Source organism: Marmota monax, unplaced genomic scaffold, assembly GCF_021218885.2.
Source record: "Marmota monax isolate L192 unplaced genomic scaffold, Marmota_monax_Labrador192_F-V1.1 WCK01_AAM20220418_F8-fsc00251, whole genome shotgun sequence".
Lineage (NCBI taxonomy): Eukaryota > Metazoa > Chordata > Mammalia > Rodentia > Sciuridae > Marmota > Marmota monax.
The window spans coordinates 1185022-1201543 of NW_026694546.1; the positions used below are offsets into that span (position 1 = coordinate 1185022).

The 16522-nt window shown below is 38.6% G+C and overlaps 1 pseudogene; it reads left to right on the forward strand.

Annotated features, from left to right (window-relative positions):
• The window catches only part of LOC124076645 (serine/arginine-rich splicing factor 10-like), a 59003-nt pseudogene extending 42844 nt beyond the window's left edge, over nucleotides 1-16159 (forward strand).
• Nucleotides 16160-16522: the final 363 nt, after the last annotated feature.

A 16522-nucleotide genomic window follows, 5' to 3' on the forward strand; every position in this document is an offset into this window, starting at 1 on the left:
TTATGAGCCCTGGGTTTCTTCTGGAGGTTCTAGAGTAGAACCCATTCCCTTGCATGTTCCAGCTTCTAGAGGTTATCCACACACCTTGACTTGCAGGCGCAGTGCTCCTACCTCTGATTTCCATCCCCACACATCCTCTTCTCACTTGGATTCCCTTGATGCCTTCTTTCCTTTATAAAGACCCTTGTAATTACAGTGAGTCCCTCGGAATAATCCAAAATATGTCCTGAACTCAAGATTCTTTAATTTGACCACATTTGTTCACCAAGGATCAAGTCTCTTTTACCTTGTAAGTTAGCATATGCATGGGAATTGTGCATATATGATCTATTTTGTGTATATTTAATTTTTTAATTTTTTATACACACACACACACACACGCATACACACACACACACATACAGAAACATGAGCCGGAATCAGGATATGAGCCTCTGAAGAGGGGTTCATTAGGTAGGAAACTATGTCCATCAACTGGAAGGGTGACAATCTCTAGGTGTGAGGTGGGGAGGGATGGAGGGAGCTCAGTAGGGATTTAATGTTTATCTTTATTCTATTTATTTTAAAAGAGATCCGAAGCAAAATGGCAAGATGTTCACATTCTCTAAATCTATATAATACTCTCTAGGTATTATATTCCTTTCAATACTCTGTTTTAGTCATCTTTTTTTTTTTTTTTTTTTTGCTTCTGTGACAAAGGGACCTGACCAGAACTACTATGGGGGAGGAACAGTTTATACGAAGGCTCGCGGTTTCAGAGGTCTTAGTCGATGGAAAGCCGGCTCCATTCCTCAGGGCTCCACATGAGGCAGAACCTCATGGTGGAAGTGGCAGAGGGAAGCAGCTCACATGATGATCAGCAAGCAGAGAGAGAGAGAGAGAGAGAGGTCTCCACTTGCCAGATACAAATATACACCCCAAAGCTACACCCCCAATTCACATCATAACAACATCTATGTTTGAAATAGTTCAGACAGTATTTGAAATAGTTCACTATTGTAAACTATTAGTGAATAAGGATTCCCCCTAAAGAATGGGAGTACAGATATCTCAAGATCCTAATTTCAATATACACATAGGTATATATAGGTATATACACATGCATATGTGTATATATATAAATATACATATATATTATATGTAGAAGTGTTATTGCTAAATTCTATGGTGGTTCTATTTTTCATTTTTACAGAAAACTTTATACTGTTGGGATGCAAGGGCATTTCAGTATGTATACATCAACCTGTATAATATATGGCATTAAATGAGTCAGGGTCAAACTCACATAATTGCCTCAATAGAGGCAGAAAAGCATTGGACAAAAATCCAACTTTATTTTATAATAAAAACAATAAATAGAAAAAAAGCAAATTAGCATAATATAAGCCATATATGAAAGCACCACAGCCAACATCAGGCTCAGTAGTGAAAAACTTGAAGATCTACAACAAGGTCGTGATGTCACTTCTTTTCCACTTAATACTGTAATTTCTAGCTAGAGCAATTGGGCAAGAAAAAGATAGTTAGGTAATAATAATAATAATAATAATAATAATAATAATAAACTTGAAGAAATAAAATTATTCCTTTATAGACAACATGATCTTATATGTAGAAAACCCTAAGGATTCCATTAAAAAAATATAAGAAATAACTTATGAATTCAGTAAAGTTGAAGGATGTAAAAGACACATACCAAAATTAATTGCATTCTAGGTACCAACCACAACTGAAAGGGAAATTAAAAAAAACAATTCTACTTATAAATAACACCAAAATACTTAGGAACTTACCCAAGGAGGTAAAAACTTTTTCATCAAAAAGCAATAAGCACTAAATAAGTTAAATGAGACACAACAAATGAAAAACATCTTTTGTTCATAGACTGGAAAAATTAATACTGTTAAAATGACCATACTACCCAAAGACATGCACAGATCCAGTGTAATTCCTTTCAAAATCCCAAAGATGTTTTTTACAGAAATGGAAAAAACAATCCTAAAATTCATATGGAACCATAAAGGGCCCCTAATAACCCAACTGATGTTGAGAAAAACAAAGTTGGAAGTGTCACATTCCCTGACTTCAGTATATATTACAAGGAAACAGTACACATTCACTCTTCCAAAACATTTTTTTCCAGAAATGAGTTTATTTTTTTTGTTTATTTTTGGTTTGTTTTAATTGATCCTTTTAGATTTTTGTTATTTTATATTTCCATAATTTATACTATGTTTATTATTGTGCTTCTAGTCTATGAGTTTAGTCTTTCTTTTTGTGTTTTTGTTTTACTAGGGGACTTGAGTTATATCCTCTGCTCACAAACTTCCAGTAATATTTTCTATGCATTAACCTGTTCACTTCCCTGTAAAGTATCATTTTTATCTGTATTCCTCAAGCTTAAGTATATTCAAGTCTAAATGTATTCCCTAATTTTAATTTTCTTAAGACTTCTTGATTCCTGAATTATTCATAAGTGCATTTTTAAGGTTGTGAATACATTGAAGACTGCTTATCTTTTGGCTCTTTTCAATTTTTGCTCATTTGCACTTTATAGACTTCATTTTGTTGTTATTTCACATTAATTATCTTTGAAAAAGATCAAATATAAGAATAAATGACTCATAATTACCTGTTTTAACAGAATTCCACAGACTAAGTAAATTACAAACTCTAGAGGTTTATTTGGCTGACAGTTCTGGAGGTTGGGGAGTCAAACTGTGAGTCAACCACAGTCAAACAGTGGGTTTTTGTAATGTGTCCTATCACATGTGGTGGAAAGAGGAGATCAGGTCAAATTCATCCTTTCTTGAGGAACCTATTTTAGAGATAAAGGCATTAATCCATTCTTGGTGCCCTCATGACCTAATCACTTCTTAAAGATCCCACTTCTTCATACTGTTCAAATGTCAATGAAATTTCACCCTGAGTTTCAGAGGGGACATTCAAACCATACGGGTAGGTAGTAGTTAGCAATGAGAAGTGAAATGTGAACCAATAACATGGCAAGGTCACAGGGTTTCTTTGAATTGCCTTTAATGAGCCATCAAATAACTGTAGAATAACAGGTATACTAACCCTGAGAACAAACATGTGGAAACAAAGGTTTCTAATTAAGAAATATATCAAGAAAGAAAGATCAATGGCGATAACTCCTGACAGGGTCTGCTGAGGTCACTGTGCCCTAGGATTTCTAAATGTATTTTAAAAGGGATATTTCATTAATAGCCCAGGTGCACACTAAGATGAAGTCTGCCAGGTCACTTGCATTAACATAGGACTGATTTGTAATGAAGCCCCTCTGGAATAAGATGGTCATCATGAATGTTCTGGGGAGGACCAACTAGGGTCAAAACTCCCCTGACAGACATGAAGGAGAAGTTAAACATCTGAATGATAATGACAGCAGAAGGTGTCACTGAAGTCTCCTGGTAAATATCAAATATTAATAAATCAGGAAGTGACATCATTTTCTTTGTCATTCTTTGCTCAGAGATGATCCTTTCTTTTTCTCTTGAGAGTGGTCTTTACTTGATCCTTACTTTACTTATACTCATCATGAAATTCTCTTGCTAGACATTTTGTGCCTGACCTTAAACTTTCTTCTATCAGGACACAAGAACTGAGGTTTGGAGTTTCAGCTCCCTACCCTCCTGTGACAATAGGACAATTATATACTTCAACACTCTTACTTTATTTAAATAGACTCAAATTTCCATCCATCACGCTCCTTTTTGCCTAAAGTACTTTCTTTAATGGTCTTTGCAGTATAACATGGTTTGTTAGCATTTGAGTGTCAAAAAGAAAAAAAAAATGAATCCCTATTTCATCTTTATTTTTGAAGGTTGGTTGATTTTGTTGTTATTTTTCAGTAAAGATGGTGTTCCATCAACTTCTTGTTGTCATACTTCCTGATGAGAAGTCTACTGTTAAGTTTATCTTTATTTTTCTGTGTATAATTCTGTTCCACTCCAGCTCTCTTTAAGGTTTGCTTTTTTCCTTTTCATTTTCAACAGTTTCAGTAATGGATCATTTCAGTGGATGGAGAAAAGGCATTGGACTAAATACAGCACCTTTACATGTTCAAAACACTAGAAAAACTAGGGATAACGGGAACATATCTCAACATCGTAAAGGCTATCTATGCTAAGCCTCAGGCCAACATCATTCTAAATGGAGAAAAATTAAAGGCATTCCCTCTAAAAACTTGAACAAGGTAGGGATGCCCTTTTTCACCACTTCTATTCAACATCGCTCTTGAAATACTGGCCAGAGCAATTAGACAGATGAAAGAAATCAAAGGGATATGTATAGGAAAAGAAGAACTTAAATTAGCACTATTTGCTGATGATATGATTCTATACCTAGAAGACCAAAAAGCTCCACCAGAAAACTTCTAGAACTAGCAAATGAATTCAGCAAAGTAGCAGAATATAAAACCAACACCCATAAATCAAAGGCATTTCTGTATATCAGTGACAAATCCTCTGAAAAGGAAATGAGGAAAACTATTTACAATAACCTCAAAAAAAATAAGATACTTGGGAATCAACAAAAGAGGTGAAAAATCTATACAATGAAAACTACCGAACTCTAAAGAAAGAAATCAAAGAAGACCTTAGAAGATGGAAAGATCTACCTTGCTCTTGGATCGGCAGAATTAATATTATCAAAATGACCATACTACCAAAAGCAGATTTAATGCAATTCCGATCAAAATCCCAATGACATTCCTCATAGAAATAGAAAAAGCAATCATGAATTCATCTGGATCATTTTCTGCTACGTCTTATAGTCCTGTGGCTTCTGACACTTATTCTCTCAATGTGTCCAATACCACAACACTTTTAGATAGGTCTATTTGTACCAGTTTGAGAAGGCAAAGTTAGTATACTAGGTATGAATTGTTTTAAGAGAAGCTCCTAGAAAAGAGGGAAGGATGATAGTCATGGTCTGTTTTTTTTTAAATATATATTCTCAAAATAAAAATTTAAAAATTACTATTTATTGAATGTTTACAAATTTCCAGTGTAAGAATTTACAAGGACTGAGTTGCCTGAGAGATGATGAAAAGTTATGTCGACAAAGTTGTGGACCTGGCCCATTTGTCATAAAAAGAGAATAGATGATCATTCATAATTTTAATAACTTATTGAAGAAGGAATGATGGGGTAATTTGTGAAAATGAACAGCAGTAGGTTTGGAGATTTTGTTTTGTTTGGAGGGGTGTGCGTGTGTGTGTTTTGTTGATTTATCTTTCTCAAGAGTATGTGCTTGTCGTTGAATTATAAGGATGTTTCAAGGTGTATGATATATGATCTTTCTCATCATCCACTTGGCAATCCACATATTGTGTAAGTCCCTATGATGATTAATTTTGGCTGGATTGGATTATGTTATATGAAATCATTCATTATGAATGTGTCTGTGAGGATGTTTCCAGAAAAAAATAACGGCATGGGGAAGAGCCACTTGGATGGTCAGGCACCATCCAGTTGTCTAGGAACCCTGATGAAACAGAAAGGAAAAAGGAAGGAGAATCTGCTGGGAGCCATTAGCCAAGTAGGTATGACAATTTCCTTGCCAGCGTACCCCATGTTGCTGACATGTTGCACTGACATTGAATGTAGGTGACCTTGCTCAAGGACCAAGGCAGATTAGGGTGTTCCCGGTTTTAAGATAATCGTGTTTAGGGCGTTCCCAGTTTAGGTTCCAGGTTTAAGGTTTAAGATTATTCCTGCTGGGAATAGGGCGTATCCTGCTGCCTGAGTTCCCCTTGAGTTCTCACGGGATTCAGACAATATATTTTGGGAGATAGAAGCCCAGTGGAGGTGGATTTGGGCAGAGAACGTGGATTTGGGCAGAGAACGTGGATTTCCCCAGAACGTGATTGTAGACGGCTGGTGTGAGTTTGGGAATAAAGAGTTGCTGTTTGAATCTACAAGCTGTGTGGTGGCTCGTGATTGTGTGCCCAGCCAGACTGCGGCATTTGTGCCCAGCCAGACTGCGGCAAGAATCAATCTCTCCCCCGCAACCCCTACCTCTCTCTGTTCCTTCTTTTGCCATCTTGAACATCAGACCCTAAATTCTTTGACATTTTGACACTAGAACTTGCACCAGTGACCCTCCTGGGGCTCCCAGGCCTTCAACCTTGGACTAAGGGCTGCAATCTCAGGCTACTTACTCCTGAGGCTCCCGACTTCTTGGACTGAACCACTCTATCCGATTACAGCCCGCCATTGTAGAATTTTTCAGTCTCAGAGATTGTGTGAGCTAATCTAGTAAATCCCATGGTATATATTTTATCAATCCTATTTTTATGTAGAACACTGATAGAGTCCCCTGGCTTAGCACTGCCCCCAAGGCCCCAAATAGAGCAGAAATGCTGAGACTGGATTAAGGCTGCACACCTATGATTACTTGCCTTCCTGCCCATTGTCTTAGCTTGCAAACTGACCTCCGGAAGTCCATACCAGATCCTCACCTTTGGTGTGATGTTTGTATATACATAATTGCTGACCTTTCCATCCACCCTGTTGTTGGATTGAAAGTTTTGCCTTTTTTCCACAATGAGACTGAAAAGACGTAAATTGACTCCTTTGAGTCATATGGATGGTGAGCTGTGGAACTAATAGAGAAACTCCGGTCTTTAGATTTTGAAAAACCACAAACTTTCCACTATAATATGTTGCCCATCATTTAAGTAGCATTGATTTTTGTTCTTCCATGCTGTGATATCTGGTAGCTCAGATTCCCTGGCGAGTTCAGAGCCAGCGTTTTCCTCCTTGGGGAACACGCCTTCTAGTAGAAACTAAACGATCCACAGTAAAACATGGCTCTTGCTATGGAATCTTCACAGATGAAGGCCCTTCTCTGACCCATGAGTCTGACCCCTGCAGACCATGCGGCCTGTCCTCAGGCCAAAGCTGAGCTGAAAAGTGCTCTCTAGAATTCACTCCCACCCTCAGCCCTGTCCAAAGTCAGAAGCACATTGCCTGCCCAGAAATTAGAAGCAGCTGTGTTGTATATCCTCTGTATGGACCAAATAGCTCAATCATGGAAGCTCACGGACAAAGGAGACCAAATGCATAGATTCAATACCTAGGAAGGCAAATTAGTGCCATGAGGAAAACTAGCCCTAAGTTTTAGAACAGTGGTTCTCCAAGTGTGGTCCCCAGACCAATAGCATCAACATATCTGGGAACTCAAGCAGTTAGATTCTTGGATTCTAACCCAGACCTGCTAATCAGACATTCTAGGGGTTGAAACCCAGCAAATCTGAGTTTGACTAAGGGCTCCATGTGAATCTGAAACTTGCTCAAGTTGGAGAACTATTGATTGGTTCTGAATATTTTGCAATAGCACTTGGTTATTCAAATGCTGTTTTCTATTATGGTGTACACATCAACACCGCATTGCTTTAATTTAAAAATATAATAATTTTCATTCACCCAAAGGAAGGGGAATCCACTCACACTAATAGGAGGCCATCTTATCCCAGTGTTAATTTCTTGGGAGGTGAACAGTTTTATACGGACATAAAGTCGTCCCAGAATGGCAAATTACTGTTCAGACTTATTTCGAAAATTGTTGGAAGGGCCTGAGAATTTCTCACCAATTGCCTTCTGGAACACAGACCTAGATATAAGAATAAGCAGCAGAGGGAGTTGTGGTCCATTCTGAGAAGGATCCCACCCCTATAAGACCAACAGAATCAGCACCATGTCCCTGCTGTGGGTCCTGAACTTCCAGTGAGAGCCATCCTGTGGCACACCCACAGAAGTTCCTCTTTGAAAGAGACAAAAGACTAGCTGTGTGCCTGGCTCTTGTCACCGGTGGAGCTGACAGCTTTATGTCCTCTGTGGAGGGAGGAGCCGAAAGGAAGTGTCCTGAGAGTGCATCTATGTGACAGGGAGGAAAGATGGATATTTTTATAGAGGAAGAAATGCACTGAACAAGGGAAATTAGACAGAAAGACCATAAAGGTCTCGGGCTGGCAAAACCAATTAGTAGATGTTTACAAAAGATAACCCCTGAGGTCAGATTGAATTTGCTTTGATGCTGATACCCTGGGGTTTGAAAAATGGATTAGCATCCTCCACACTGTAATGCAATGGAAAAACACCCAAGCCTCGCTTCTGCTGGAGACTCCAGCCAGCTGTGTGCCCTTGGACAGGTGACTTAAAGGGTCTCAGGCATCCCTTTCCTCATCTGCTAAAGGATAGTATTATATGAGATCACATTGAAGGTCCCTTCCAGATCTGACATGCCTGGAAATTCTCTTTGACTTCTGGATATTTGGGGAACATATCCAGGTCTTTGTAGTTCATAATTTGGCTCAGTTTTTTTGGAATTTTAGATCCTATGGTTTTTCCTTTACTTAATTTGAAGGGAAAGAGAATTTCTCCTCTTTTCGACTTCTGGTTTACCTCAGTTACTTTGAAACAGAAGTCACTTGAACAGAAATGAGAACAAAGTCCAGAAAATGACTCTAGTAGGGCCCTGGGAGTGGAGGGGAGCTCCCAGCTGTCAGATGAGGTCTGCCTTAATGTGAACTATGGGCTCAAGAGCTAAGAACTAGAAGTTATGATGTCAGATCCAAATAGGCCAAGTAAAATTATAGGATGGTTTTGTTTGGAAGTTTTGTGTGTGTGTGTGCTCATGGATGTTCTTATTGAAATTGCCATAGGAAAAAATGTTGGAATATTCAGGGAGGTTAAGTGGATTCTTCAGGGAGCAGAGAAAAACAGGGAATTGACACTGCACATCCCTCTGTAAAAAGTGAAGTCCAGGTAAAGAAGGGTAAGTAAACTGGCCCAAAGTCCACAGAAGTGGAGTTAGAACCTGACTCTAAAGTCTGAGTAAAGAGAAAGAGGGCTGGGGTATAACTCAGTGAACTCAGTGACAGAGCAATTGTCTAGCATGCCAGGTCCCTGAATTCCATCCCCAAAATTGTATATATATATATATATATATATATATATATATATATATATAGAGAGAGAGAGAGAGAGAGAGAGAGAGAGACTATGGGACTATGGCTGTGACTATTTCTACTATTAAAATCAGCATCTCCCATTGATTTAGTAAGATGCAAGCAATGATGTGCTAGTGCTAGAGCCAGATTTCATACCCAGGCAGTCTGCCCCCAAATGTTGGGCTTTTTTTTTGTGTGTGTGTGTGTATGTGTGGCACCATTGATTTAACTCCTCCTCTTATGTTCCAGTCAATGACATAGTGACACTAGTTATTTTAATTTATGCTATCAACAAACGTGGAGAAATAGTTATTCTCAATGCAGAATTTCAGATTTCCATAAGTGAATGTGTAGAAATATGTAAAGAGAAAAAACAGCCCTGCTCTGCAGTTTTTGCTAACTTCCCTAGTGAAAATACTCACACTAAGGCCCATTTCAAGCTGACAGTATTATAGCATTGAGTGTCCAGTTAGGAAAAGATGTGCACGATTTATCCTCAGGGATGGGTAAATATTGATTCCATAACATCCCTGGTTCTTATGCCCATATTAAAGATGAAGACCCAGAGACCTAAAGAGAGTAACGTAAGTAAGATGCAAGCAAGGATGTGCTTCAGACAGATTTCATACCCAGACAGTCTGCCCCCCAAAGTTGGGCTTTTGTGTGTGTGTGTGTGTGTATGTGTGGCAGTAGGGATTGAATCCAGGAGAGCTCTACCACTGAACAACAACTTCAGCCAATTTTTTTTTCTTTTCTTAAATGTTGAGACAGTGTATCTCACTAAGTTGTCCAGGCTGGCCTTGAATTTGCAAGTTACTGGGATTACAGGCATGCACCACTGCACCTGGCACAAGTTAGACTCTTAATCAAGATACTTCCCCCACTCACTCACTATGAACCTCCATTCTAAGCCTATGATTTTATCAATTTGTTCTCAGAGTCTACAGACTCTGGATAGAAGACAGAACTTGCCGTCCCTAGGACCTCCCATCTTCTATTTCAAGCCCTACCTCTGTTAGCATCAGGGTGTCCAGTTGAGATCCAGGTCCAGAGCAAAGAACTGAGCAAGTAAACACACAAGTAAAAGACAAAGTACAGATTTATTGAAGATAAAGGTGGAAATAGCATTCCATAAGGTAGAACACCTGGGCCAAACCAGAAAGAGAAGCTTAAGGTCCCAGTGTCTGGAAATTAGTGTGAGCCATGAGGCCTTCTCGTTCCTGTATGGACCAGATTGAAGACTTTACCCATTTGCTTCTATGGGTTACTTTATGATACCTGATTAGAATATTGTCCAATGTTCCCCCATTGGTTTCTTAAAAAAAAAACTAATTAGAATACTTACCCACTTTACCAACATTGGTCGTTTTAGAATACCGAATCTAGGGTGGGAGTTGTCATGATAATAGGACTTTTCATAAACGGTGACGTGATGATTGCTCTCCCTGTCTTGTCCTCCAGTTACATCTTTCTTATATCCTGCCTCTGCCATCTTGGCATCCCTGAACTCCCACCTAACACCTTGACTGATCTTCTATATTTTTCTTTGTCTAGAATTCTCTTCTCCTCTCACATGAAAAATGTTCTCATATCTGGGACCTCTAACCAAGTTGAGGAGATTCTATTTTCTTTAATATTATTTATCAGTGAGCCAAAGATCATTTGATTAATGCTCATACATGGGAAGGATAGGTTACAAAAAAAATAGAGATTGAAAACAGAAGTTTGTAACTATTTTCAAAAAAATAAAAAAGCTTCTATTTCTCACTCTTGCCTCTCAATTAATGGAAAACTTTTGCAGTGGATTTTCTGCCTTCTGTCCTATGAAATTATGTTTCCTGAAGCATTAGGGAGCTGCTTCTGATTTGGAGGGAATGTCGTGGTGCAGCCAGAGTTGTGGGAAAGAGAAAATCTTTTCTGCACCAGATGCTTCTGTTACAGTCCCAGCTCCAAAGAAAAGATCCAATTTTTCCATCTCAGTCTTTTCAAATGGCAAGAAGGAGGAGTAATACCTGCCCTGCTAGTCTCTTGAGATTGTTCAGTGGATCTATCTGAAAGAGCTTAGAAAACTATCAAACATTATAGAAACAGAAAGTGGTTACATCCATCACAGAAGACCACCAACTGAAGGACTGAATGAATTTGCCAAAAGTCACAGAATCCTTTGGAAACAATCAAACTAAGTTTCTGGGCATATAATTCTTCCCAGAACTCCAGAGAGGTCAGTTTCATGATATGTGGAAGATATCCTATATATTAAAATGTCTAGGCCTGTCTATATGCATATACTGAGGCATTATAAAGAAATTCATTGCTGGAAACCATAAAAGTCAAAAATTGCAACTTATGTCAATCATATAAAATAATGATGAAGTTTTTAAAGATGGATTATTTTTATTTAAATCTCAAAAGTCATTAAGATATCAATGTATAAACATCCATTAATCATATAATACTCTTTAATTTTCTTTAAAAGAAAACAAACTTAACAGCAAAACATTTCAGTCAGGACTGGAATTATAAAAAGTTCAGTTATTACTTCTGGACATTTATTCTGAGATTTGTCCTTTTATTAAAAAGATGTATTTTATATTGTTTTTGCTAAAAAAGGAAAAACAATATTATAATGGAAAACTCATTGTGTAAGATTCAATACTTTTATAACTAACCTATTTTGCATAATTGTATTGTCTCATGACTACCTATTTAAATTCTTAATATTGAGTAAAAATCATAAAATATGTATCACTGCATAGCTCATAATAAAATAATCCATCTCACACTATTCTGCTTTTTTTAAGCTATTAATGATTTCTAAGTGTCAATCAAATTGGTAAAAGGTTATTTATAGGCTATTTAAAATCTCTTGAGGGGGGGCTGGGGTTGTGGCTCAGTAGTAGAGCGCTTGCCTAGCTTGAATGAGGCACTGGGTTCAATTCTCGGCACCACATATAAATAAATAAAATAAAGGTGCATTAACAACTAAAGAATACTAAAACAAATCTCTTACCTGGAACATAAATGAAACAAATCAACAAAACATAACAAAATTATGTTGATGACTCATAAATCACTCAAAATTAATAAAAACAGCTAAAAGTGGGGAAAGAGAAGTAAATAAAACAGGATTTTATCATTAGGAAGGAAGACTTAGGATATAATAAAATTATAATAATATACATTAATTATAATTAAGTTCTATTGGCAGATTTTAAAGAAGCCTGATGATAAAGTAACTAGAAATTTCCAAAATATGTCAAATGAATCATCAACTGATATTTTTAATTGAAGTTAAAATAGTTCTGGTTTATGCCACAATTTTTAAAAGCTTACTTGAAAAACAGAAGTGATTACTTTTAGATTTGAAGAAAATGTTCTAGAGTGTAGATTGTCAAACTTTAGCAACAGGGGAGTCAAACAGAATTCTGAGCCCTACCTCAAAACTTTCTGATTCAGTAGGCCTGGGGCGGGGCCCCATATATGCATTTCTAACAAATTCCCAGGGAATGCTGATGCTGCTAGTCCAGAGACTTTGAGAATTGCTACTCTGAAGTAACTGACTTGATCCCAGTGTTTACAGGCTCCCCCAAGAGCCCCATCCAGATGCAGGAACTGCATTCCAACTGCATCATCATGTGGCTCCCACTGCTGTGGGTTTGTCTGCAAGGATCTCAGTACTTTGCAACTTAAGCCTTGCTAATGAAGAGGAGCTCTTCTATACACTACTGTGCAAAAGAAAAATATACATTTGCTAATTAGCTCTAATTGGACGGACTTGTTAGCAATAAAATCTGCCAGGAGGTTCAAAAAACATTTGACATTTCTCTCTCTCTCTCTCTCTCTCCCCTAATACAGGCAATTTGGGAATCAGAGGGAGGAGGAAAACTAGCTCAAAGAAAGTCATCAAAATTAGAATCAGAAAATAAGCTAAACTGCACAAATTGCTTAAATCATTTAATCTAAATAATTAGCAAAATATCTTAAGATAATTGTATGTCTTCCTTATAAATCACATATTACGTTTTACTGTGTGTAAAGCATATTTAACCATCAAAAGCTTGCCAGTGCTTACTATGTGCCAGACGTTGTCTGAAGTGCTTTAAAGACAAAAACTCATTTAATTCTCTCAATTGCCCTATGAAGGAGGCAATCTTACCCACCCCCACCCCCCATTTAAATAAGGAAGAAACTCTGTAGCACAGAGAAGTTAGGTAAACTGACAGGTCACACAGGCAGTAAGGGGCTATCTGGGGATTTGAACCCAGGCAATGAGTCCATCCTTTGTGCTCTTTGTAACCAAGCTCTGAAGATCACATATTGGCTCAGGTTATTATACTTTTGTCGGTTAAAAACTTGGCTGTACTTTGTACCCAGCAGAGAAGATTCTAAAGAGGGATAATATCGGACGGATCTTTCCCAATCAATGAAAATCTTTAGGTACACTCCAGTCAGGGGTATGTTTCATAAGTGCCCCCAAGTGATTCCAAGATACAGCCAAGATTGTGAACAACTTTGCTTCCCTCCAGATTTGTTGTTCTTCATGAAAGTGTTTGATATGACAGAATCACTAGACGCCATCCTATTCACTACACCGAGGGCAGCACTTGAGAAGAATGGGTGCTTGGTGCTTTTCCACAGGAGAATCGCTCCAAAAACATCAGAATCAAACAAGAATTGGGTGAAATTATAGCCAGACATTGAGTTCATCCATGCATGGTTCCTCAGCATATCGTTGACAAAAGTTCTTTGCACTTTTGATTTCACTCTTCTTAAGCTTTATTTTTTATATTCAATTATTTATTTTACTTTGAGACGAAGTCTTCCTAAGTTGATAAGTCTGGCCTCTCACTTGTGATCTTCCTGTCCCAGCCTCATGAGTCTCTGGGATTACAGGTGTGCACCACAACATCTGATTTATGCTTTATTTTGTATTCATTTCTGTTTTGTAAAAGGAAAAAAATAATTTATCGCACACAATTTTATTTATTCATTCATTTGGAGTTTCTAGGTTCTGACTTATACCCTCTCGCTTAGACTCTGGGACCTTCTGTATTTACCTAGCCAGAGAAGGCTCAATCTGCAGGCAGCATATTTCAAGGGAAATTTATGACATCTGATGGTATGACCAGTCTGGCACAGATTTGAGGCACACATCTAGAAAGAACAGAGGATGAATGCTGTTCTAAGGAAATGGCTGGGCCTCAGGGTACACACAGTTTCTCTTTGAAAAGTCCCTCCCATTTCCGTTAAGAGTCCAATGGCGCCAGACCATGGTTAAAACAAAAGTAACCTCAAGGCTTTAATATCAATTAAATGAGATTAAAGAGGAAATTATTATTAAGAATTAAGTAATGGAGGGAGACCCTCATTGTTATACAAAATTACATATAAGAGGTTGTGAGGGGAATGGGAAAATAAACAAGGAGAGAAATGAATTACAGTGGATGGGGTAGAGAGAGAAGATGGGAGGGGAGGGAGGGGGGATAGTAGAGGATAGGAAAGGTAGCAGAATACAACAGTTACTAATAGGGCATTATGTATAAATGTGGATGTGTAACCGATGTGATTCTGCAATCTGTATTTGGGGTAAAATTGGGAGTTCATAACCAACTTGAATCTAATGTATGAAATATGATATGTCAAGAGCTTTATAATGTTTTGAATAAGCAATAAAAAAAATAAAAAAAAAAGAATTAAGTAGAAAAAAAATAGTAATGATAATAGTGTAGTATTGGCACAAATTAGCAGTCGGTAGTAATTGCTGGAAATGAGGACAGTATCTGCTGGGGTGATATCAGTGGCTGCTTGTCATCTCATGTAGACTTCCGCAGGAACAATTTGCCTTATTTATGATCAAAGGAAATGCGATACATGGGAACTAAGGACCTTTTCTCTAGCACATCACATTTGTGAGGTGTTGAGAGCCACAGCCCAAGGGGCCCCAGCAAACTTCCAGCTGCCAGCTGATGATTGGCTCACAACTGGCCCTAGCAAACTTCCAGCTGCCAACTGATTGGCTCCTCTGTGGTGATGCTCATTGGACTGTTTGTCCGCCCTTTCAGACAGCAGAGCTGCTCATTGGGGGACTATTTTTGGCTCCGCCCATGCGACCCAGCCAATCCGCCTCAAGAGCAGGAGGAGTGGGGGGAAGTGAGAGGCTTGTGGGAAGCCGGTGGTGGCAGTTGGGCTCTGAGGGAATTCCTGAAGAGCTCCTGTGGTGCAGTGTGTGTGTGTGTGTGTTCTAAAAATAAAGTTCGTTTCTGCTCGAGAAGTGGCTCGTGAATTGTGCGCAGCCAGACTGCTGCAGTGAGGGGCAGAACCAAGACTTGAACCCAGCTCTGACACTAAGCCAGGATCAGTTACAGCTTGCAGAGCCCAATGCAAAATGAAAAGGTGAGGGGTCTTGGCTCAAAAGTTACTTGAAACTTTGAAATAGCAACCACAGAGCATGAAACCAAACAGAGGCCCCTTTTCAGCATGGAGCTCTGAGTTACTGTGCAGGCCACAGGTCCACAGAGCCTGCTCTGCTCAAAATCCCCAGCTGCTTAAAGTGCAGTTCAGAGTCTACAGCCTGAGCATCCCCTGAAAGATAATAAGACATGCAGAATCTCTGAGAAGCCACCGTTGGAGATCCCGGTGAAGACTCACGTCCTGCTACTCGAGCATCCCCCCACACATCTCTGTTTGTCGGGAACGCAGCCTACCACACCAGCTCTGAAGATTTACGGCGTGAATTTGGTCCTTAGGGTCCTAGAGTTGATGGGTCTGTTCCACTCGATTTCTACACTTGACACCCAAGAGGATTTGCTTATGTTCAGTTTGAGGATGTTGGTGATGCTGAAGCTGCTTGACATAATTTGGTCAGAAAATGGATTTGTGGATGTCAAATCGAAATACAGTTTGCACAGGGGGATTGAAAGATACCAAATCAAATGAAAGCTTAAAGGGGAGAATGTGGATGCTATGATGATGACAGACACAGACCTTCTAGAAGCTGAAGTTGGGAAAAGAGGAGATTAAGAAATTGGTCTTTGATTACAAATATAGATCTCATAGCCCTAGGAACAGAAGGCTTGACTGGAAGTCTACAACCATAGCAAAAGCCATTCCGACAATAAGAGACCAAACTGCAGCTGGAATACCCAGTACAGTTCTGCTTACTGCACTTCAAGAAAGATCTGAGAATGGGAAAAGGACCAAAGAAAGGCCAAAGGGTGGGTGAGCGGTCACCCATCAGTATGAATACTGTATGACTATTTTGACTCTAGTCTGAAAAGAATTATCCAAAACTACAGGGAACAACTGAAGTTCCTTTGAGTTTAAAAGTAAGCATTTTAGGACAAATAAAAGGAAATTCAACTTTGGACGTGTGGAAACTGATCCCCAAATGTGAACCAGCATCTATTGATTCATGGATAACTGGTCCATAATATATTGTTGGAAACTAGGTATCTGAATATCAAGGAAGACAATCATATTCTCTTACAATGCCTCTATTGGTTGGTCTCAAATGGAATTGGTCTAATATAAACTCTTGTTTGGTTA